Raw genomic sequence first — 24,502 nt, forward strand, 5'->3', positions numbered from 1 at the left:
TAAGTGTGGTATCATCTGTGTATCTGAGGCTGTTGATATTTCTCCCAGCAATCTTGATTCCACTTGTGCTTCATCCAGCCTCTCATTTTGCACGACGTAGTCTGCATATAAGTTAAATAAGCTGGGTGATAATATACCGCCTTAAATGCTCCTTTCCTGATTTGGAATCAGTCTGTAGTCCCATTACCAGTTCTAACTGTTGCTTCTTGACCTGCATACAGATTTCTCAGGAGGTAGGTCAGGTGGTCTGGTATTCACCTCTCTTTAAGAATTTTCCACAGTTTGTTGTGATCCACACAGTCAAAGGCTTTGACATAGTCAATAAAGCAAAAGTAGATGTTTTTCTGTCAGAGAAGGCAATGGCACCCTACTCCAGTACTCTTGCCTGGAAAATCCGATGGATGGAGGAGCCTGGTAGGCTGCAGTGTGTGGGGTCGCTAAGAGTCGGACATGACTGAGTGACTTCACTTTCACTTTTCACTTTCATGCATTGGAGAAAAAAATGGCAACCCACTCCAGTGTTCTTGCCTGGAGAATCCCAGGGACATGGGAGTCTGGTGGGCTGCTGTCTCTGGGGTCGCACAGAGTTGGACATGACTGAAGCGACTTAGCAGCAGCAGCAGCAGATATTTTTCTGGAACTTGCTTTTTTGATGATCCCACGGATGTTGGCAATTTGATCTCTGGTTCCTCTGTCTTTTCTAAATCCAGCTTGAACATCTGGAAGTTCATGGTTCACATATTGTTGAAGCCTGGCTTGGAGAATAGTTTTGCCTTTTTCAAAATATCATATAGTTAAAATCATACAGTATGTAGCCTTTTCAGATTGGCTTCTTTCACTTAGTAATAAGCATTTAAGTTCTTATATGTTTTTTCATGGCTTGATCATTCATTACTTTTTTGTGTGAAAAACATTCATTTGTTCGGATGTACCACAGTTTATTTATCTATTCACCTACTGAAGGGGCATCTTGGGAGCACCCAAGTTTTGGGAGTTAAGAACAAAATATTATAAATATCTGTTTTTAAGTTCTTATGTGAAAGTTAATTTTCAACTACATTATTGAGTGGCATACTAAATGTATGTTTAGTTTTGTAAGAAACTATTAAACCATCTTCCTAAGGGACCGTTCCAGTTTGCATCCCTCCCAACAATGAATGAGAGTTTTTATTTCTCCCCAATCTTCTGCATTTGGTAATGTCAGTGTTTTAGATTCTAGCCACTCTATTAGGTATATAGTGGTATCATTGTTTAATTGCATTTTCTTAATGATATAATGTAGAGCATATTTTCATATGCTTATTTGCTATCTCTATATCTTCTTCTAGGTCCAGATCCTTAGCGTTATTTTTTTGGAATTGTTTGTTTTCTTAGTGTTGACTTTTAAGAGTTCTTCTTTCATTTTTGATAATGATAGTCCTTCATTAGCTATGTTTTTTGGAAAATATTTTCTCCTAGTCTGTGGCTTGTCTTCTCATTTTCTTAACATTGTCTTTTGAGAGTAGAAATTTTAAATTTAAAAAAAGCCCAGCTTATCCAGTTTTTCTTTTATGGATCATGCCTTTGGTGTTGTAGCTAAGAAGTCCTCACTATACCCAAGGCTTTTTCATAGCTTAACCTCTAGGATTTTGGCAGTTTTGCATTTTACATTTAGGTGTATAATCCATTTTGCATCAATTTTTGTGAATGGTATAAGGCCTGTGTCTAGATTTATTATTTTGCATGTGAATGTCCAATTGTCCCAGTACCATTTGTTTTGTTTTTGTTTTTTAACTTTACTTTAAAATTCTGTATTGGTTTTGCATTACATTGACATGAATCCTCCACGGGTTTTATTGGCTTTATTCCTTTGACAAAGATCAGCTGACTACATTTACTTGGGTCTATTTCTGGGCTTTCTATTCTATTCCACTATTCTGTCTCTATTTTTACCACTAGCACACTGTTTTGATGACTGTAGCTTTATTGTAAGTCTTGAAGTGAGGTATTGTCAATCTACCAAATTTGTTCTTTTCAATATGGTTTTAGATATCCTGGGCATTAGCCTAATTTTTAAAAAATTTTTATTTTTACTTTATTTTGCTTTACAATACTGTATTGGTTTTGCCATATATTGACATGAATCCGCCGTGGGTGTACATGAGTTCCCAATCCTGGACCCCCCTCCCACCTCCTACCCCATATCCTCTTTCTGGATCATCCCCATGCACCAGCCCCAAGCATCCTGTATCCTGTATCGAATATAGACTGGCGATTCATTTCTTACATGATAGTATACGTGTTTCAATGCCATTCTCCCAAATCATCCCACTCTCTCCCTCTCCCAGAGTCCAAAAGTCCGTTCTATACATCTATGTCTCTTTTGCTGTCTCACATACAGGGTTATCATTACCATCTTTCTAAATTCCATATATATGTGTTAGTATACTGTATTGTTGTTTTTCTTTCTGGCTTACTTCACTCTGTATAATAGGCTCCAGTTTCATCCACCTCATTAGAACTGATTCAAATGTATGCTTTTTAATGGCTGAGTAATACTCCATTGTGTATATATACCACAGCTTTTTTATCTATTCATCTGCTGATGGACATCTAGGTTGTTCCCATGTCCTGGCTATTATAACTGTGCTGCGATGAACATTGGGGTACATGTGTCTCTTTCAATTCTGGTTTCCTTGATGTGTATGCCCAGCAGTGGGCTTGCTGGGTCATAAGGCTGTTCTATTTGCAATTTTTTAAGGAATCTCCACACTGTTCTCCATAGTGGCTGTACTAGTTTGCATTCCCACCAACAGTGTAAGAGGGTTCCCTTTTCTCCACACCCTCTCCAGCATTTATTGCTTGTAGACTTTTGGATCACTGCCATTCTGACTGCTGTGAAATGGTAACTCATTGTGGTTTTGATTTGCATTTCTCTAATAATGAGTGATGTTGAGCATCTTTTCATGTGTTTGTTAGCCATCCGTATGTCTTCTTTGGAGAAATGTCTATTTAGTTCTTTGGCCCATTTTTTGATTAGGTCATTTATTTCTCTGGAATTGAGCTGTATAAGTTGCTTGTATATTTTTGAAATTAGTTGTTTGTCAGTTGCTTCATTTGCTATTATTGTCTCCCATTCCAAAGTCTGTCTTTTCACCTTGCTTATAGTTTCCTTTGTTGTGCAGAAGCTTTTTATTTTAATTAGATCCCATTTGTTTACTTTTGCTTTTATTTCCAGTATTCTGGAAAGTGGATCATAAAGGATCCTAGTGTGATTTATGTCGGAGAGTGTATTGCCTATGTTCTCCTCTAGGAGTTTTACAGTTTCTGGTCTTACGTTAAAATCTTTAATCCATTTTGAGTTTATTTTTGTGTATGGTGTTAGAAAGTGATCCAGTTTCATTTTTTTACACGTGGTTGACCAGTTTTCCCAGCACAACTGTTAAAGAGATTGTCTTTCCTCCATTGTATATTCTTGCCTCCTTTGTCAAAGATAAGGTGTCCATAGGTGTGTGGATTTATCTCTGGGCTTTTTCTTTTGTTCCATTGATCTATATTTCTGTCTTTGTGCCAGTACCATACTGTCTTGATGACTGTGGCTTTGTAGTAGAGCCTGAAGTCAGGCAAGTTGATTCTTCCAGTTCCATTCTTCTTTCTGAAGATTGCTTTAGCTAGTCAAGGTTTTTTGTATTTCCATACAAATCGTGAAATTATTTGTTCTAGCTCTGTGAAAAATACCACTGGTAGCTTGATAGGGATTGCACTGAATCTGTAGATTGCTTTAGGTAGTATACTCATTTTCACTATATTGGTTCTTCCAATCCATGAACATGGTATATTTCTCCATCAATTAGTGTCATCTTTGATTTCTTCATCAATGTTTCATAGTTTTCTATATATAGGTCTTTAGTTTCTTTATTTAGTTTTCTTGTCAACCTACCAAATTTTTTTCTTTTCAATATGGTTTTCGATATTCTGGGCATTAGCCTAATTTTTAAGCTGAGTTTTTGTATTTAAAGTGTTCTATTTTTATTTTTGTAGATGAGGCAATTTTGAGTCTTGTGTTTTTACCCATTCTGAAACTCTCAAACTGGTATGGAATTCTCCAGGCAAGAATATTGGAGTGTGTTGCCATTCCCTTCTCAAGGGTATCTTAGTATTTTCAATATTTGTTTCTTTTTCTATTTGCTGTCTTTGTTTCTTTCTTCCCCTCCCTTTTTTTCCCAACAGCTCTTATGTTAACTGAAAGCTTTCTGTGATTCTTTTATCTTCTCACTTAGCAAATGAATTAAAATTCTTTAAAGTAATTGTGTTTCTCCTAGAGTCTTATATACATATAAAACAGGTGTAAGTTCACTTTCTTTTTTTTTTTCAGATTTTTTTTTCTGGATGTGGACAATTTTTAAAGTCTTTATTGGATTTGTTGTACTATTGCTTCTATTTTATGCTTTCGTTTTTTTGTTCATGAGTCATGTGGGAGCTTAGCTCCCTGACCAGGGATTTAATACATATCCCTGCATTGGAGTGTGAAGTCTTAACCACTGGACTGCCAAAGAAGTCCCTGCAAATTCACTTTCAAATCACAATTCATGGGTAGTTGAATAATATATTAGTATATTTTTGGTACCTCATTTGTGTGCCTGATGACAGAGATATCATTCAGTTGACTTATCCATGTGATAGTCACCAATGCATTCCTACTATTATTACCTTAAACTGTTATCTGTTATTTTAATTGAGGCTATAATATGTACATATGCATTATATTAAACTATATACATTTTATATATAGATGATTATAATATAATCATTATATTAATTATAAAAAAACCCTTTTCTTTTCTTTATTCCTTCTCCAATGCTTTTATTTTTCCTATATAGACCTAGGCATCTTTCTTATATACTTTTCCCTTTTTTTTTTTTTTCTGAAAACTTCTTTTAACATTTCTTGAAGGGTGTCCTAGATATACATTCTCTTAATTTATTTGTTTCTGAAACTATTTATATACCCTGTATTTCAAAGTGTAATTTCACTGGATGTAGGAGTCTAGGTTGATAAAATTTTCTTTCAACACTTTAAATATGTCATTCTATTGTCCTTTGTTGACAATTTCTGGCTAAATGTCTACTGTAATTCTAGCTCTTGTTCCACTATAGATAACATACTTTCCCCCTTTTATTCTTTCATAGCTTTATATTTGTCTTCAGTTTTTTCATTTGAAATATAATATGGCTAGATGTGGCATTTTGGTAATTTATCCTGCTTTGAATTCTCTAAGCTTCCTGTATTGTGATTTTGTGTCTGTCATTAGCCTTAAAGTATTCTTGGCTATCTTTACTTCTAATGTTTTCTGCACCATCATACTTTCTTCTTCTTCTAATATCCAATTATGTATTCTAACACCTTTTGACATAGTCCTTGTGTTTTGAGATACTTTGCTCTATTTTCATTCAGTTTGAGAGGTAATTGTTTACCTCAATCAAGCTCAACAATTCTTTCGTTGGTCTTGTTTAGTTTATTGGTAAGTCAATCAAAAATATTCTTTGTTTCTATTAGCATTTATTGATGTCTTGGATTTTCATTTGATTTGTTTTCTCAGATTTTGTATTTCTCATCTTATATTACTTAATTTCTCTTTCGTGTTCCTACTTTTCTTCATTAGAAACCTGAACCTATTAAACTTAGTTATTTTATGTGGTCTCATGATAATTCCAGTCAGTGTGGGTCATATCTGAGTCTGGTTTAGATGCTTGCACTATCTCTTCAGACAACAATTAGTCCTGCCTTTCACAATCCTTGTGATTTTGTTGTTGTTGGAAGCTGACTATGATGTACTGAGAAATAGGAAATGTGGAAAATAGGTTTTTATTGTGAGATTTTACATACATGTGGATACTTATTGGGCTATGCTCAGTATTTTTCTCTAATTGTAGATTCCAGAGGCTTCATATTCCTCTAATGCCCTTATTTGTACCCTCCTGTTATCTTTAAGGGGCTTCCCTGGTGGCTCAGATGGTGAAGAATCTGCCTGCACTGAGGGAGACCCAGGCACAACCCCTGGGTTGGGAAGATCCCTGACTGGAGAAGGGAATGGCTACCCATTCCAGCATTCTTGCCTGGAGAATTCCATGGACAGAAAAGCCTGGTGAGTTATCTTTAAACTTCCCTATGATCTCCTCATTAGCAGAGTCTTTGCCTCAGTGTTCCTTCTGCTGTAATCCACAGTTACTACACTGTATTCTTATTACTGTGATGTTAAGGAGTGAGGACAGGGAAGCAACCTGTCATCTTATGATTGTTGTTGTTAAGTTGCTAAGTCATGTACAACTCTTTGTGATCACATGGGCAGTAGTATACCAGGCCTCCCTGTCCCTCTCTATCTCCTGGAGTTTGCCCAACTTCATGTCCATTAAATGGGTGATGCTATCCAACCATCTCATCCTCTGCTGCTCTCTTGTTTTATTTTTTGTTTTGTTTTGTTTTTGTTTTTTTCCTTCAATCTTTCCCAGTATCAGGGTCTTTTCCAATGAGTTGGTTCTTTGCATTAGTTGGCCAAGATATCTTATGATTCGATCTTATAATTAGATATCATTATTTATTGGCAAATAGCCTTCTGTTCTTAGAAACACTTTGGTTACACTTCAGATGATTGATTTTCTTCTCCCTCTTCCAGAGCTATGAGATGATCTTTTTTGGATCATCACTTTGAGAACTTGATGGTTTCTTTGAGGCAAAATTCCCAATATTGTGGGGAACACTGAAGACTGGTTCCCAGAACTTTCTCTCTTACACTAGTTACCACTCAGCCTCTAGTAATCTTCAAAATTACCATTTAAGTGTTCCCACCTGCTTACTGTTCCTGTGGCTTCTACTCCAAGCACAGCTGTGACTCTCTAGATTCACTTATGTCTCCTGATTTGGAAATGGCAGATTTCCCTGTGTCTTTAGTTCAAGAAGATGGGTTCAAGAATATTTACTGAATTTTAGCTTGTTCAGCTTCTTCTTACTATAATGATGAGAAGGATGAAATCCAAATGCTTTGATTGTTGTAGCTGAAACCATAATTCCCTCTCTCTCTCTAAGTAACACTTTTGTGGAAAATCACATAAGAATTCTCTTATTCACATGTATTACTCCTTCCTGTCACCTCCTTACATTTTCAAGCTTTCAGTCACATGCTTACACACTTCTCAGGATGACTGGTGTTAAGTTAAATGCTTACAAGGAGTATTGGGAAAGTATTTATGGGTGTGAGGGATATATATGTAAGAGATTGAGAATACCTACATATAAGGATTGTCTAAGACCCTGAGAGTTTTAATGCTACTCAAATAAATGTAAATAGTTCTTTTAACAAGCACAATAAATCAAGCATGATATGCTGAACATGAATTTGAAAAACTCAGCTGAGATACTTTCTGTGTTACACTGATCCTCTCTTCAGAGTAGATTCAGTTTGCATAAGAGTCTGTCTGGTCATCAAAAACAGAACCATATAATTTAATTTATACTAACTTTTGGCTCAGGTCTACATGTACCCATTTTTACACAAACTACTTTATCTGAGAATGAGTTTATTTTTACATTTCAGACATGATATATGAATTCTCACCAATAGTCTGTAGAGCTATAAATTTCTGTGCCTCAGCTTATTATTAGGCACAAGATATACACCCTCCTTCTTTAACTTCTATGCAGAGTACATCATGAGAAACACTGGGCTCGAGGAAGCACAAGCTGGAATCAAGATTGCCAGGAGAAGTATCAATAACCTCGGATATGCAGATGACACCACCCTTATGGCAGAAAGTGAAGAGGAACTGAAAAGCCTCTTGATGAAAGTGAAAGAGGAGAGTGAAAAAGTTGGCTTAAAGCTCAACATTCAGAAAATGAAGATCATGCCATCTGGTTCCATCACTTCATGGGAAATAGATGGGGAAACAGTGGAAACAGTGGCTGACTTTATTTTTCAGGGCTCCAAAATCACTGCAGATGGTGATTGCAGCCATGAAATTAAAAGACACTTACTCCTTGGAAGAAAAGTTATGACCAACCTAGACAGCATATTGAAAAGCAGAGACATTACTTTGCCAACAAAAGCCCATCTAGTCAAGGCTATGTTTTTTCCGGTGGTCATGTATGGATGTGAGAGTTGGACTATAAAGAAAGCTGAGCGCCGAAAAAGTGATGATTTTGAATTGTGGTGTTGGAGAAGACTCTTGAGAGTCCCTTGGACTGCAAGGATATCCAACCAGTCCATCCTACAGGAAATCAGTGTTCATTGGAAAGATGGTGTTCTTTGGAAAGACTGATGTTGAAACTGAAACCCCAATACTTTATCCACCTGATGCAAAAAGCTGACTCATTTGAAAAGACCCTGATGCTGGGAAAGATTGACGGCAGGAGGATAAGGGGGTAACAGAGGATGAGATGGTTGGATGGCATCACTGACTTGATGGACATGGGTTTGGGTGGACTCCGGGAGTTAGTGATGGACAGGGAGGCCTGGTGTGCTGCGGTTCATAGGGTCGTAAAGAGTTGGACACTACTGAGCTACTGAACAAAATTGAACTGAATACACATCATTTGGGAGAGATCATCACATCTCAGTATGGGCCTGGCAATTTGATCTTAAAAGAAATTGAAGCTCCTATACATCTGAAGAATTTCAATTTCATCTTTGTAATCATTATTTTGTTAAAAATATTTAGCAACCTCATTTTGAGAATGTAGTTTCTCTGCTAATGAGATAAAATGTCATGAGTCGACCAAGTTCAAATAAAACTCAAAGTTACGTATTCAATGGCTTCTACCAAAAGCACTCTTTAAAACAAGCATATTCTTGAAAATTGCCAAGGAATTTAAGAATTTCAGCTGCTTCATAATCACTATACCATGGTCAGCTTTACCAAGCATTTTTAATGTGATTGGCTAAAATTTTGCTATGATTACTTAGCCCATTTTAAAAACAGGAATATTTAAAATACTACACGTATTGGGTAAGAGCCAAGGCTTTTTCTCACTTTTCTTTTTTTTTTTAACATTAAAGATATAATTAGAGACAGACTTTATGAAAAGTGGACTACTGTATAACATAAATCATCAATCTCTGATATAACTGATGCAATCATGAAAAATGGGTAATAAAATATGGCATTGCTTTTTCTCTTTTTAGATAAACAAATTTTAATATACAGTGCTCCAAGAATAAAGGAATAAACTAAAACACTTCCAAGTGTTTGTATCTGTGTGTGTGTGTGTGTGTGTGTGTGTGTGTGTGTGTATCTTTGGGTCTGTGTGTCTGTGTGTGTCCTTGTTTGTCTCTGTAGGTTTCTGGACAATCTGGTATAGGGAAAGACATGTTAACAATTTTCTCTCTGGATCTCAAAAGCAAAACTTAATGGTGAGAACTAATAGAAAGTCAAATTGTTTTCTTGGAAAGATGTATCTTATATAAACAAAAGCATTTTGTTGACAGATACATGACAGTATAGTTTTTAACCTCTGGAAAAAAAAAAAGCTATATATTTCAGAGCTTTCTCTGCAGAACATTTAAATATATATATACCATTTCCTCCTACCATAATCGTTATTCAGTTCAGTTCAGTTCAGTCCCTCAGTGATGTCTGACTCTTTGCCACCCTAAGGACTGCAGCACGGCAGGGCCCCCTGTACATCACCAAACCCCAGAGCTTACTCAAACTCATGTCCATTGAGTTGGTGATGCCAACCAACCATCTCATACTTTGTCATCCCCTTCTCCTCATGCCTTCAGTCTTTCCCAGGATCAGGGTTTTTTTCCAGTGAGTCAATTCTTCCCATCAGGTGGCCAGAGTATTGGAATTTCAGCTTTAGCATCAGCCCTTCCAATAAATATTCAAGACTAGGTTCCTTTAGGATGGACTGGTTGGATCTCCTTGCAGGGACTCTCAAGAGTCTTCTTCAACACCACAATTGCAAAGCAGCAATACTTTGTCACTCAGCTTTCTTTATAGTCCAACTCTCATATCTATACATGACTACTGGAAAAACTGTATCTTTGACTAGACAGACCTTTGTTGGCAACGTAGTGTCTCTGCTTTATAATACACTGTCTAGGTTGGTCATAATTTTTCTTCCAGGGAGCAAGCATCTTTGAATTTCATGGCAGCAGTCACCATCTGAAGTGATTTAGGAGCCCTCCAAATTAGGTCTGTCCTTGTTTCCATTGTTTCTGCATCTATTTGCCATGAAGTGATGGGACCAGATGCCATGATCTTAGCTTTCTGAATGTTGAGTTTTAAGCCAGATTTTCACTCTCCTCTTTTGCTTTCATCAAGAAGTTCTTTTAATTCTTTTCTGCTTTCTGGCATAAGGGTGGGGTCATCTGCATATCTGAGGTTATTGATATTTCCCCCAGCAATCTTGATTCCAGCTTGTGCTTCATCCAGTCCATCATTTCTCATGATGTACTCTGAATTTAAATTAAGTAAGCAGAGTGATAATATACAGTCTTGGCTTACTCCTTTCCTGATTTGGAACCAGTCTATTGTTCCATGACTGGTTCTCACTGTTGCTTCTTGACCTGCATACAGATTTCTCAGGAGGTAAGTCGGGTGGTCTGGTATTCCTATCTCTTTAAGAATTTTCCACAGTTTGTTGTGATCCACACAATGAAAGGCTTTGGTGTAGTCAGTAAAGCAGAAGTAGATGTTTTTCTGGAACTCTCTTACTTTTTTGATGATCCAACAGATTTTGCCAATTTGATTTCTGGTTCCTCTGCCTTTTCTACATCCAGTTTGAACATCTGGAAGTTCATGGATCACATACTGTTGAAGCCTGGCTTGGAAATTTTTGAGCACTGCTTTGCTAGTGTGTGAGATGAATGCAATTGTGTGATAGTTTGAGTATTCTTTCTTTCAGATTGGAATGAAAACTGACCTTTTCCAGTTCTATGGCCACTGCTGAGTTTTCCAAATTTGTTGGGATATTGAGTGCAGCACTTTCACAGCATGATCTTTTAGGATTTGAACTAGCTCAACTGGAATTTCATCACCTCCACTAACTTTGTTCATAGTGATACTTCCTAAGGCTCACTTGACATCACATTCCAGGATGTCTGGTTTTAGATGAGTGATCACCGTCATGGTTATCTACATCATGAATGTCTTTTTTGTACAGTTCTTCTGTGTATTGTTGCCACCTCTTCTTAATATCTTCTGCTTCTGTTAGGTCCATACCATTTCTGTCCTTTATTGTGCCCATCTTTGCATGAAATGTTCCCTTGGTACCTCCAGTTTTCTTGAAGAGATCTCTAGTCTTTCTCATTCTATTGTTTCCCTCTCTTTCCTTGCACTGATCTCTGAGGAAGGCTTTCTTATCTCCCCTTCCTATTCTTTGGAACTCTGCATTCAAATCTGTATATCTTTCCTTTTCTCCTTTACATTTCTTTTCTCTTCTTTTCATGGCTATTAGTAAGCCCTCCTCAGACAACAATTTTGCCTTTTTGCATTTCTTTTTTTTGGGGATTGTCTTGATCACTGTCTTCTTTACAATGTCAGGAACCTCTATCCATATTTCATCAGGCACTCTGTCTATCAGATCTAATCCCTTTAATCTGTTTGTTACTTGCACTGTACAATCATAAGGGAATTGATTTAAGTCATACTTGAATGGTCTTTTCATACTGAAGATAGCTGACTCATTTGAAAAGACCCTGATGCTGGGAATGATTGAAGGCAGGAGGAAAAAGGGACGACAGAGGATGAGATGGTTGGATGGCATCACTGACTCAATGGGCATGATTTTGAGTAAACTTCAGGAGTTAGTGATGGACAAGGAGGCCTGCAATGCTGCATGCAGTCCATGGGGTTGCAAAGAGTTGGACACGACTGAGTGAATGAACAGAACAGAACTGAAATGAACTGAGTGTTCTAGTGGTTTTCCCAACTTTCTTCAATTTACATCTGAATTTTACAATAAGGTGTTCATGATCTGAGCCACAGTCAGCTTATATTCAGGTATAATTTTCAATTCTGATCAGTTCTGAAAAGATCTGGCCAAAGGAAATGAATTGAGATATATGTGTGTTCTATTCTCCAGACAAGAATACTGGAGTGGCTTGACAGTGCCCTCCCCAGAGGATCCTCCCAACCCAGGGATCACACCCACATCTCTCATTGCAAGTTGATTCTATCCCCTCTGAGTCATCAGGAAAGCCAAAGAATACTGGAGAGTGTAGCCTATCCCTTCTCTGGGGGATCTTCCTGACCCAGTAATCGAACCAGGGTCTCCTGCATTGCAGATGAATTCTTTACCATGGAAGCTCTTTACTGAGCTACCATGGAAGTCCAGTGACTCAAGAAAACCATCATTGAAACAATTGTGCACTATGACCAAGTGGGATTTATTCCAATAATGCAATTACACTTCAACATTCAAATATCATTCATGTAATTCAGCATATTACAAAATAATATAGAAAAAGGCTTATAGTCATGTCAATAGGAGACAAAATAATTCATCAAGTCAATATATTTCCATGATGATACAAAATCTCAAAAATCCAGAAATTAAAGCTAACTATACCTCATAATAGCAGAAAGTTAAGAGGATCAAAAAAGCCTCTTGTTAAAACTCAACATTCAAAAAACAAAGATCATGGGTCACTTCATGAAAAATAGGAGAAAAAGAGAAAACAGTTACAGATTTTGTTTTCTTGGGCTCCAGAATCACTGTGGATGCTGACTGCTGACACAAAATTAGAAGGCACCTGCTCCTTGGAAGAAAACTTATGACAAGAGACAGCATATTAAAAAGCAGAGATATCATTTTGCCAGGAAGGGTCTGTATAGTCAGTTATTGTTTTTCCAGTAGTCATGTATGGATATGAAAGTTGGACCATAAAGAAGGCTGAGTGCTGAAAAATTGATGCCTTTGGACTGTGGTGGTAGAAAAGACTGTTGACAGTCCCTTGGACATAAGAGGATCAAGCTAGTTAATCCTAAAGGAAATCAGTCCTGAATATTCATTAGCAGGACTGATGCTGAAGCTTAAACTTCAATACTTTGGCCACCTGGTTTGAACAGCTGACTGATTTCAAAGACCTTGATGCTAGGAAAGATTGAGGGAAGGAGGAGTAGAGAACGGCAGCATATGAGATGGCTGCATAGCATCACCAATTCAATGAACCTGAGTTTGAGAAAACTGTGGAAGATAGTGACATGCTGAAATCCATGGGGCCACAAAGAGTTGGACAAGACTTAGTAACTGAACAACAACAACAACTAATGAATACAGATAAAAATACAGTAAAATATTAGTGACTGACATACAATGCTATATAAAAACAACTGTACACAATGACCCAGTGTGATTTATTCCAACAAGCAATATCACTTCAGCATTCAAATATCATTAATGTTATTGTTCTACCTACTCAATGGACATGAATTTTAGTAAACTCCAGGAGATAGTGAAGGAATAGGGAAGACTGGCGTGCTGCAGCCCATGGTGTCACAAAGAGTTGGACACACCTTAGTGACTAAATAACTACCTGACAAAAGGTATATGCTGGAGAAGGCAATGGCACCCCACTCCAGTACTCTTGCCTGGAAAATCCCACGGATACAGGGGCCTAGTGGGCTACTGCATATGGGGTCACACAGAGTCAGACACGACTAAAGCGACTTAGCAGCAGCAGCAGCAAAAGGCATCTACAACAATTAAAAAAAAAAAAAAGCAACTATCAGAAACATTATGTGTCCTATAAAAAGTGTCACTTTCCTCTTAAGATTGAGAACAAAGCAAAGATGCCAATTCTCAGATTTCTATTCAATTTCATACTGATTACCCTAATCATTGAAGAAAAATGTAGATAACATGATTGTCTACATAGAAAATCTTGATAGACTGATCAGACAACTACTAAACTATTAGATAATCCTGATAAGCTTGTAGGACACAAATTCAGGATATAATAAGCAAGTTTTACTTACAATTATTAAATAAGTGATTCCCTTAATATAATTTTTTTCTTATAAACAGAAAATTAACCTCCAAGACTGCCTCAGTGTTTTGAAGGGATGAGATGAAAGTAAATATGAAATGGCTTTCTATATAATAAAAAAGTACTTAAATGAACAGTATTATTTGTCAATAATTTCCAAATAGCATTCAGTTACTAGAAACCATATTTGAAGGCCCTCAAATGTGATCAAATTATTTAGCAACCCTAAAAAGGTCAATTTTACTGGCAAGACAAAAGTATAACATGAGATTAAAAAACATTTTACAATAGTTCCAAAAGTAATTCAATACTTAGGGGTAAATAATATCTAAGATGTCTTCATTAAAACCATTTGAAACTGCTGAGAGACATAAAAGAAGACCTAAATAAATGAGATTTGTTGTGCTTATGAAATGGAGGGCTTAATATTTTTGAAATTTTATTTAATCACAAATTGATCTATAAATTCTAAAAACTTCCAATAATAATTCAAGCAAGGCTCTTTTAGAAATTATTGTTTATTATAAAATCAATAAAGAAATACTAATGATACATAAAAGCCAAAAATTTTAAAGAAATGAACAAAGTTGCAGGAAAATACCAATTGATTTTAGCACTAAAAGTAAATTCCAGTGCTAGCCAGATGAATGGCTGGAAGCAATTTACATCCAACCTTAAAAACTGATTAAAAAAAAAAAAAGAGAGAGAAGAAAAAAAGAAAGGAAAGAGGGAAGGAAGGAAAGAGGGAAGTAAAGAAGGAAGGAAGAAAAAGGAAACAGAAAATACATGTGGCTTCAAATTTTCATTACCTCTTATTTAATTTAATGCTTTACTTTTGTTCATGTATTATCTTCTAAACTAGACTGTACACACTTTGAGAGACAGAACCATATTTAATAATCTCCCTATATATACACTTCAGCTCTCCATGTCTATGGTTTCTACATCTGCATATTCAACCCAGTATGGTTTTAAAATATTCAGAAAAAAATTTTCAGAAATTTCCAAAAAGCAAAACTTGAATTCTCTGTGCACTGGCAACTACTTGCATAGTATTTACATTATATTTGGTGTCATAAGCCATGAAATTAAAAGATGCTTGCTCCTTGGAAAAAAAGCTATGACCAACCTAGACAGCATATTAAAAAGCAGAGATATTACTTTGCAAACAAAGGTCATCTAGTCAAGGCTGTGGTTTTTCCAGTAGTCATGTATGGATGTGAAAGTTGGACTGTAAAGAAAGCTGAGCACCAAAGAATTGATGCTTTTGAACTGTGGTGTTGGAGAAGACTCTTGAGAGTCCCTTGGACTGCAAGGAGATCCAATCAGTCCATCCTAAAGGAAATCAGTTCTGAATATTCATTGGAAGGACTGATGCTGAAGCTGAAACTCCAATACTTTGGCCACCTCATACGAAGAATTGACTCATTGGAAAAGACCCTGATATTGGGAGGATTGGGGGCAGGAGGAGAAGGGACAACAGAGGATGGTTGGATGGCATCACTGACTGGATGGACATGAGTTTGAGTAAACTTCAGGAGTTGGTCATGTACAGGGGGGCCTGGTGTGCTGCAGTCCATGGGGTTGCAAAGAGTCAGAAATGACTGACTGACTGAACTGAACTAAGGTGTCATAAGTAATCTAAAGATAATTTAAAGTATATGGAAGAGTGTGTATAAGTTATATGCAAATATTATACCATTTTATGTAAGGGAATGTAGAATTCATCAATTTTGGTATGGGAAGAGATCTGGAACCAATCTACCTCGGGTTTATATCCAAGGGCTGATTGTACTTTGACATTCAGAAAACCTATAAACTACCAAGTTGAAAGAGAGGTTTAGATCAAGTTAAAAGTGCACTAAACTACTGTTACAGAGCTGTATGAAGTAAAGAGACTTATGAAAGAACATGTTTTGAAGTTAGTTAGACTTGGATTTTAATTCAGGTCTGCCATTAACATAACTGGTTCTCCTTGCGCGAGTTTACAACTCTTAATTTTCTCACAAAAAATAGCTATAAAAATGCCTCCCTTATTGATCTATTGTAAGGATTCAATGGATTATATAAGCAAATTACTTTGCATAGTAATGGACATACACTACCTGCTCATTATAGGTAAGTTCTCTGATTTCCTCTTCCTAACATCTCCATGTTTTACATAGTGAAAACCATGTTATAAAAAGTGTTTGGACTTTTCTGTACACTACTGCTTCTGCATAGGAATTTGAAAAGCTAGAAGTAGATGAAAAGTCTTAAGGGGCTCTTGAATACACATAGTCTTTTCTTTTCTATGCAGTCACTGGTAGTTCTTAGACTCAAGCTCTGTAAATTGCTGCCTTTGAACTCCTCTTGGACAGGTTTGATTTAGGAGAAAACCCAGGAGAGAATAAAAAAGAAACACAATCAAAAAGTTTTCTCTCAAGGGAAAAGAAAGTGGACACCCTAGGAATCTGTAGATATAACTCCAAATCCTGAGAAAGATAATTGACTTTTGGGGAACAGATGGTTGCAATCAAATAAATGATCACGTCTTTACACTGAGGCAAATACCATATCATTGGAGATAAGACAAAATATAAGCTTAGTGAGCTGAGAATCAACCAAAGACTCACAGAGAATATATTAACAAACTGTTTCCAATAAAGAGGATTCACTTTGAACTTAACTACTGCCTTTACATTTTTACTACATATAAGATTGTCAAGATTTTTCCTTAAAATGAAGACATGTGATACTAGATATGATGAACAAGGTACAGTGAATATATGGGATTTTTCAGTAGTTACTGATTTTAAGAATTTCTTCTTGCTTTTAACTTTTTCCCCCCATATGTACATGTTTCATATATGTTATGGTTGCAGCCCATTTTATTTTTTCTTGAAACATTGTTAGAAATATATATATATATATATACATTTAAAATATAATAAGCACTTTTCTCTGAATTTATATAGTAAGTTTAGTAAATTTGAATTGATATATCATGTATTTTCTAATGTTTATTTTTATTTATTTATTTTATTTGGCTGTGCCAGGTCTTAGTTGCTGCATGTGGAATCTTCGATTTTCATTGTGGCATATGGGATCTGTAGTTGCAGTATGCAAGCTCTTAGTCATGGCACATGGGATCTAGTTCCCTGACCAGAGATCGAACCCAAGCCCCCTGCATTAGAAGTGCAGAGTCTTAGTCACTGGACCATCAAGGAAGTCCTCATATAGCATATAATTGAATATTTTTAAGTGCTTATTAAGAGATTACTAGGTGTCTTAGTCTGTGAAGCCTGATATAACAAAATATCATAGACTGATTGGCTTATAAACAATAGAAATTTATTTATCACAGTTCTGAAAGCTCGAAGTTGAAGATTAGGGTGCCAGCATGGTTGGACTCTGATGAATACAACTTCTAAGTTATAAATTGCTGACTTACTGTTGTGTCTTCACATGGCGATAGGGACTAGGGAGCTAGCTCTGTGAAGTTACTTTTACAAGGCCACTAATGTCATTTAAGAGGGCTCCATCCTCATGATCTAAGCATCTCTCAATGGCCTCATCTCCTTAATAGTTCCACACTGCACGATAGGATGTCAACATATACATTTTGGGAAACACAAATATTTAGACCATAGCACTAGCCTAGGTTCTGAGGTTAATACACACACACACACACACACACACACACACACACACACACAAGACACTATCTGTTTAAAGAAGGAATTATTTTACTCTATCAGAACACAGAATAGAGACTTTTAAACTAGTTGTATTAATACCAAGGTCTTTATAAGGGATTAGTCAATGCTATGAAAAAGTCTTATCTAAACTGAATTTTAAGATAAGTAAAAACCAAGTTTCACATGGAGAAGTGGGTAGGATGAGGCTATTTAAAATGTAAAGAACAAAGAATCAAATGTATGAATTATCAGAAACCAAAATGAACGCTTGAAAAATGCACTAATAGATGCAAAAAAAAAAAAAAAACCACCTCTATTTTGTAAGATAGAGAAAGAAATATACTGGAAAGGTGGCCATATTAAGAGAAGAGCAAAAGAGTCAGAGACTAGATGTCATGAAATGTAAGGATTTTATTCCAAAGAATGAAACTACCAAAATATTTTAAGGAGAGTGTTACCTTGCTATGCTGCTGCTGCTGCTGCTAAGTCACTTCAGTCATGTCCGACTCTGTGCAACCCCATAGATGGCAGCCCACCAGGCTCTGCCGTCCCTGGAATTCCCCAGGCAAGAACACTAGAGTGGGTTGCCATTTCCTTCTCCAATGTATGAAAGTGAAAAGTGAAAGTGAAGATGCTCAGTCGTGTCCGACCCTCAGTGACCCCATGGACTGCAGCCTACCATTCTCCTCTGACCATAGGATTTTCCAGGCAAGAGTACTGGAGTAGGTTGCCATTGCCTTCTCCGTACCTTGCTATAATTTGCTTCAAAAGATTCTGTTCTGACTGTATTGTTGAAATTGATTTCAGAAATTTCAAGAGTTACGGATATAATCTTAGAAAATTTCCATTCATTAATCTGTAATAAAGCTTAGAGCTATGTTTTGACTCCATTTTGATCCAGTGTGGCATTCAAAGATGTTTTAAAATGGCATACAAAAATAATTACTAAGCAATTACTAATCTTTACAATAGTTTCTGAAAACATGCCAACAGGTTGAATGACAGAATCAAATTTATAGTAGAGAACGTAAATCTCCTCTCTCTCTTTCCTCCCTCAACATCTTACTATTTCTCCATTATTGTTTCAACTACAGACCCAAGCCTCTGAAACATGGTTCCTAAACTCTCTCTAGAAAGATGCCTTAGACCTTTCCTCTCTTTTTAAATCTTATCTCTTAAAATAACTACCTTCTAGCCACTTCTATTAATAATATAATTTAAGCTAGACTTTAAGGCCCAGGGAACCTCTGGCTCTAACTTGATCCATTATCTTGATCTGTAAAATAAAATCTAAGGTTAGATTTGGTAGAACAGGATTAATTCTGTTATGCATTCATTCAACAAAAATCACTAGGTACAGCACCATGCTGGATGTTGCTAAAATCCAATAACACCATTGTAATCCAGAAAGAGATAATGATAGTAGTAAAATTAAAGTATGAATTCAAGAAAAAAACATCTTGTTTATCCATTTATCTACTAATGTGTATTTAGATTGCTTCCATATCTTGATTATTGTGATTAATGCCACAATGAACATAAGGGTGCATATATCTTTTAGAATTAGTATTTTTGTTTTCTTTCAGTAAATATTAAGAAGTGGAGATACTGGATTATATGGTAGTTCTATTTTTAATTTTGAAGTAGCTCCATTATATTTTCCACAGTGGCTACACCAGTTTACATTCCAACCAGCTGTGCATGAGGAATCCCTTTTCTTTCCATCCTTGCAAAGTGAAAGTGAAGTCACTCAGTCGTGTCTGACTCTTTGAGACCCGTGGACTGTAGCCCACCAAGCTCCTCCGTCCATGGGATTTTCCAGGCAACAATACTGGAGTGGGTTGCCATTTCCTTCTCCAGGGGATCTTCCTGACCCAGGGATCAAACCCAGGTCTCCCACACTGCAGGCAAACACTTTAACCTCTGCACCACCAGGGAAGCCCTTAGATATAAGAATCCAAGTACTAACATCAAAGATATCAAGGGAGGAAAGGAAGCCAGGTTGAAAGAAGAAGGGGGAGGAGGCAGGAGAAGGGAGACAAAAGGGGTGGCCTTTCAGACGTCTCCTGCCACCTACAGATACCCAGGCGTTATGGGACTTTTCCCTGGGCCTCCAGAGAAGGGAGGACTGGAATTCGGCCCTACCAGAAATCAGACCAGACCAGAACCAGAACCAGAATTCGAGTTCTCTGCCAAGAGGAGGTGATCAGTCTCCAATCCTCAGCTCAGGCTGAGGTCCCTTTGGCCAGAACTGTGTCCAGGACCGGGGGACTAGAAAAACAGGGAAGGATAGGAAGGGTTAAGGAGAGGAAAGAGAGAGGGAAGGGGAGAGAGGTCAACAAAGTCTCTTGTTCCTTACCGGTCAGGGCACTCTGGCCAGTTGTCCACGTCAGGAGGAGACCAGGGACAAAAGGGTCCCAGTTGCGGCCCCTGGGTCTGGTCCATTGGCAAGCAATCTGGCCCCTGAGTACCCTGAGTCGTCAGGATGTCAGTCTCAGTGAAGAAGAGTCCCCACCAGAGTCACCATTTGTTGCAGGAAGAGGGACCCCTTTCAGGGCCTGAAACTGGGCTCTTGTCTAACACTCAGAAATGAATTGTCCGAGGAGACACATGTGTTGACAAAGCAAGAGATTTTATTGGGAAAGGGCACCCGGGTGGAGAGCAGTAGGGTAAGGGAACCCAGGAGAACTGCTCTATTCTTATCTTTCTAATGATAACAATTCTGATAAGTGTAAGGTGGTATCTCTTTGTGCTTTTGACTTGCACTTCCCTGATAATTAGCAATGTTAAGCATCTTTTGATGTGTCTGTTGGCTATCTGTATGTCCTCTTTGGAAAAATGGTTATTCAGGATTTCTGACTATTTTGTATTTTATTTTTTAATTAGTGTTTTTGGTGTGTTCATTTCTGCTGTACATCAAGGTGAATCAGTTATACATATACAAATGCCCACTCTTTCCCTCTGCCCATTTTCAATTGTATTGCTTGTTATTTTTGATAATGAGTAGTATGATTTCTTTATATATTTTAAATAACAATCCATTATCAAATGTTTCATTCACAAATACCTTCCCACATTTAAAAGGTTGCTTTTTCTTTTAATGATGATTTCCTTTACTGTGCAAAACTTTTTAGTTTGAGGTAGTCCAATCTGTTTATGTTTGTTATTGTTGTTCTTGCCTGAGGAGACAGATCCAAAACAATATTGCTAAGACAATGTTAAAGAACATATTGCCTATTATTTTTTCTAGGAGTTCTATGGCTTCAGGTATTACATTCAGTTTTTGAATCCGTTTTGAGTTTATTTTTGTATATGGTATAAGAAAATGGTTGTTTCATTTTTTTTGCATGTGGCTGTCCATTTTTCTCAACACCAGTTATTGAGGTGGCTGTATTTTCTCTATTGTATATCCTTGCTTCCTTTTTTGAAGATTAATGATCATATGTTCATGGATTGATTTTAGGGTTATCTGTTCTGTTTCATTCATCTCTGTGTCTGTTTTTATGCCAGTACCATGCTGTTTTGATTACTGTGGCCTTGACGTATAGTTTGAAATCAGGGAGTATGATACCTCCAGCTTTGTTCTTTCTCATGATTACTTTGGCTACTTGGGATATTTGTGATTCCATAAAAATTTTAAGATTATTTGTTCTAATTCTGTGAAAAATCCCATGAGTATTTTGATAGGGATTTTATTAAATCTTCAGATTGCCTCAGGTAAGATGGATATTTTAACAACATTAATTTTTCCAATTAATGATTATGGTATATCTTTCCATTTATGTTTCAACTGAAATTGTTTTCCTCATTGTCAATAATTTTTAGCATAAAAGTCTTTTACCTACCTCCCTAGAAAAATTTATTCCCAACTATTTTATAACTTTTGATGTAATTATAAATGAAATTATTTTTCTTAATTTATTTTTCTGATAGTTAATTAGTAGTAGAAATGCTGCAGATTATATATTTTAATTTTGTAAGCTGCAACTTTACTGAATTCATTTAATTAGTTCTAATAGTTGTTGTTGTTGTTGTTGTTTTTTCTTTGGTGTTCATAGGGTTTTTATGTATAGTATCATATCATCTGCAAACAGTAATAGCTTTACTTTTTCCTTTCCAATGTGTATGCTTTCTTTTTTTTCTTCTCTGATTGCTGTGACTGAGATTTCCAATACTATGTTGAATAAAAGTGGTGAGAGTGGATATCCATGTCATGTATCATTATAAATTTATCTATGAGAACTGCCTTTGCTGTGTCTCATAAATTTTGGAGTATTGTGTTCCCATTTTCATGTATTTCCAGGTATCTTTTTTTTTCTCTTTGATTTCTTCAATAAATACCCCATTGTTTGTTTAGTAGCATATGTTTTGACTCCAAGTGTTTTTGTTTTTTCTATTTTTTTTTTCTGATAGTTGATGTCCAATTTTGTACCATTATGGTGAAAAAATGATATAATGTCAGTCTTCTTAAATTTGTTGAGATATGTTTTGTGACCTAACGTGATCCATCCTGGAGAATGTTCCATGTGCACCTAAAAAGAATGTATATTCTGCTAATTTGAGGAGGAATTTCCGGGATATATTTATTTAGTGTACCAGCCTGTTGTTTCCTTTAAGGCTAAAGTTTCCTCAGTGACTTTCTTTCAGGATGCTTTATCTATTGATGTAAATGGAGTGTTAAAGTCCTCTATACCATTATTGTGGGGCCCAGTAGTGCTGTCTCCCCGTTGCCAGAGTCAGGTGTTCCTGGAATGTCTTCTGTGCGAAGTGTGCATATCCTCCTTTTGGGGCTGGGCTGGGCTGCGCTTGCTCTGGGCACACTAGTGCACAGGGCTGGCCCCTGGTGCATTTGGCTGTAAGCCCTGGTTTTAACAGTTGTGGGCACTTTACTGTGTGGGGCCAGATCCCATGGAGGAGTCCATTTGTGTGCATGTTGGGGGGGACTGCTGGTGCTGATCAAGGGCACTCATTGCAACTGGCAGAACAGAGGAGCAACTCTGAAGGATCTCTGACTGTGTCATTTCTGCAGGTGAAACTGGGACAAGATGAGAAAACAGGTTAGATGAATAGAGTCACAAATGGTACCTGCCATCACTGGTAGACAATGAATCACCAACAAAAATAACAACAACAAAAATGTACTACCTACCAGTTTCTCCATAATCAGAGAAAGTCTTACAAATTCTGAAAATTAGTCTTTGAATCTCCTTCATGTATGACCCAGGCTCCTTTTAGACTTCTGCCTCTGTTCTAAGACTCAAGGAGAGCGAATTTTGTGTGCACTCTAAAGGTGAATTCTCAGTTTTCTACAAACATCTAGCTCTCTTGAACATAAGCAATTCTGTTTTTGAAGGTCAGATATTATGTCATTTTCCTGGTACAGGTATGCCTGGCTAAGGAGCCTAATTTGGAATTTGGAGCCCTTCATCCTCAAGCAAAACCTCCAAGGCGATGATATCCCTCCTGCCTATGTATTGGTGGTGTGAGTCCCAGCCAGACTGCATCTCTGCTCCTCTTACTTGTCTTAATGCAGCTTTTCCTTTTTACCTTTAGTTTTGGAAAACCTTTTCTGTTAGTCTTCAGATCCTTCTCCGAGATAGATTCTAAGTAATTATAATTTTGGTGTCTCTAAGGGAGGAGATGGGTCCAGGATCTCTCTACTATGCCATTTTATCCCATTTCCACATACACTCTATTCTTCTTGTTTCTTTTATATTAAGCCAGTATCAAACAAACCAAAGACATTGAAAACTCACTAAGCCAATAGCAAATCACAAATATATGGGCCCTTTGCTGTCCATTGTATTATAAGAAAGTGCATAGTAATCTAATATGGATTGACATTAGATATAGTGAAAGTGATCTTGGCCTGAGCTATTAATGGAAGTGCCCCCCATGGCTTAATCAGGGACTGAGATCCAATGGTAAGATGGTGTGTCTAATCCTTGGCTCTAACCCTATTCTGTCAGCTCATAGTTGAAGGAGAATAACTTCCATTGTAGTGAAAAAAGGTTTGTGATGTACCTTTATAGTAACAGCTGTAGGTAAGCCAATAGTATTGCTCCTTCTCAGCACTTATGGTTGGAGAGGAGGGTCCTTTGATATGTCTTATAGTTGACCAAGATTAATTTCTTAATCAGTAAGCTGTAGGTGATGTTCATTGAGATTTGCAAGAGATAGCTTCCTTTCTAAAGCCAGCATTCAGGAGATCATTATTCAATACATTAACCTTTACATCTCTCCCAGACATTGTCACTCTTCTACACAACAATTTCCTTTGGCTACTTACCTAAGTCAGAATAAAGTTCAAAATTCTTACCATGACAATTAAAATCTGACATAATTCAGCCCCATTACTTATTTCCCTCATTTTATTTTCTATCATTCTCCCTTTATCACTTCACTGTGACCACACTGGTCTCCCCTCTCTTCTTCATACATGACTTTGCATGAGCATTTTCAGTTTCATTACACTTCTCTTTATCATCACAAATTTGGAGATTATTGTTTTCCAAAATTGTGGCATATCCTTTTAAATTTTGTCATTCTAGTGGATATGTAGTGGTATTTCATTGTCTTTTAATTGTAATACCTCCATAACTAATAATGTTAAGGATATTTTCAAATACTTACTACCCGAATATTTTAATTTTTAAATGTCACACAAATATTTTATCAATTTAAAAACTGGTTTGTCTTATACTTGAACTGCGTAAGGTATATATTCTGTATTCTGAATTGTGGTGGCCTGTGCACCAGGTAGGGATCGAAAGTGGCCAATGCACAGTTTGGGAAAAAGAAATTAAAGACAGAATTAAAGTTTTAAAGATGGGACCAGGTGACTCAAGACCTCTT

The sequence above is a fragment of the Capricornis sumatraensis genome, chromosome 10, assembly GCF_032405125.1.
Source record: "Capricornis sumatraensis isolate serow.1 chromosome 10, serow.2, whole genome shotgun sequence".
NCBI lineage: Eukaryota > Metazoa > Chordata > Mammalia > Artiodactyla > Bovidae > Capricornis > Capricornis sumatraensis.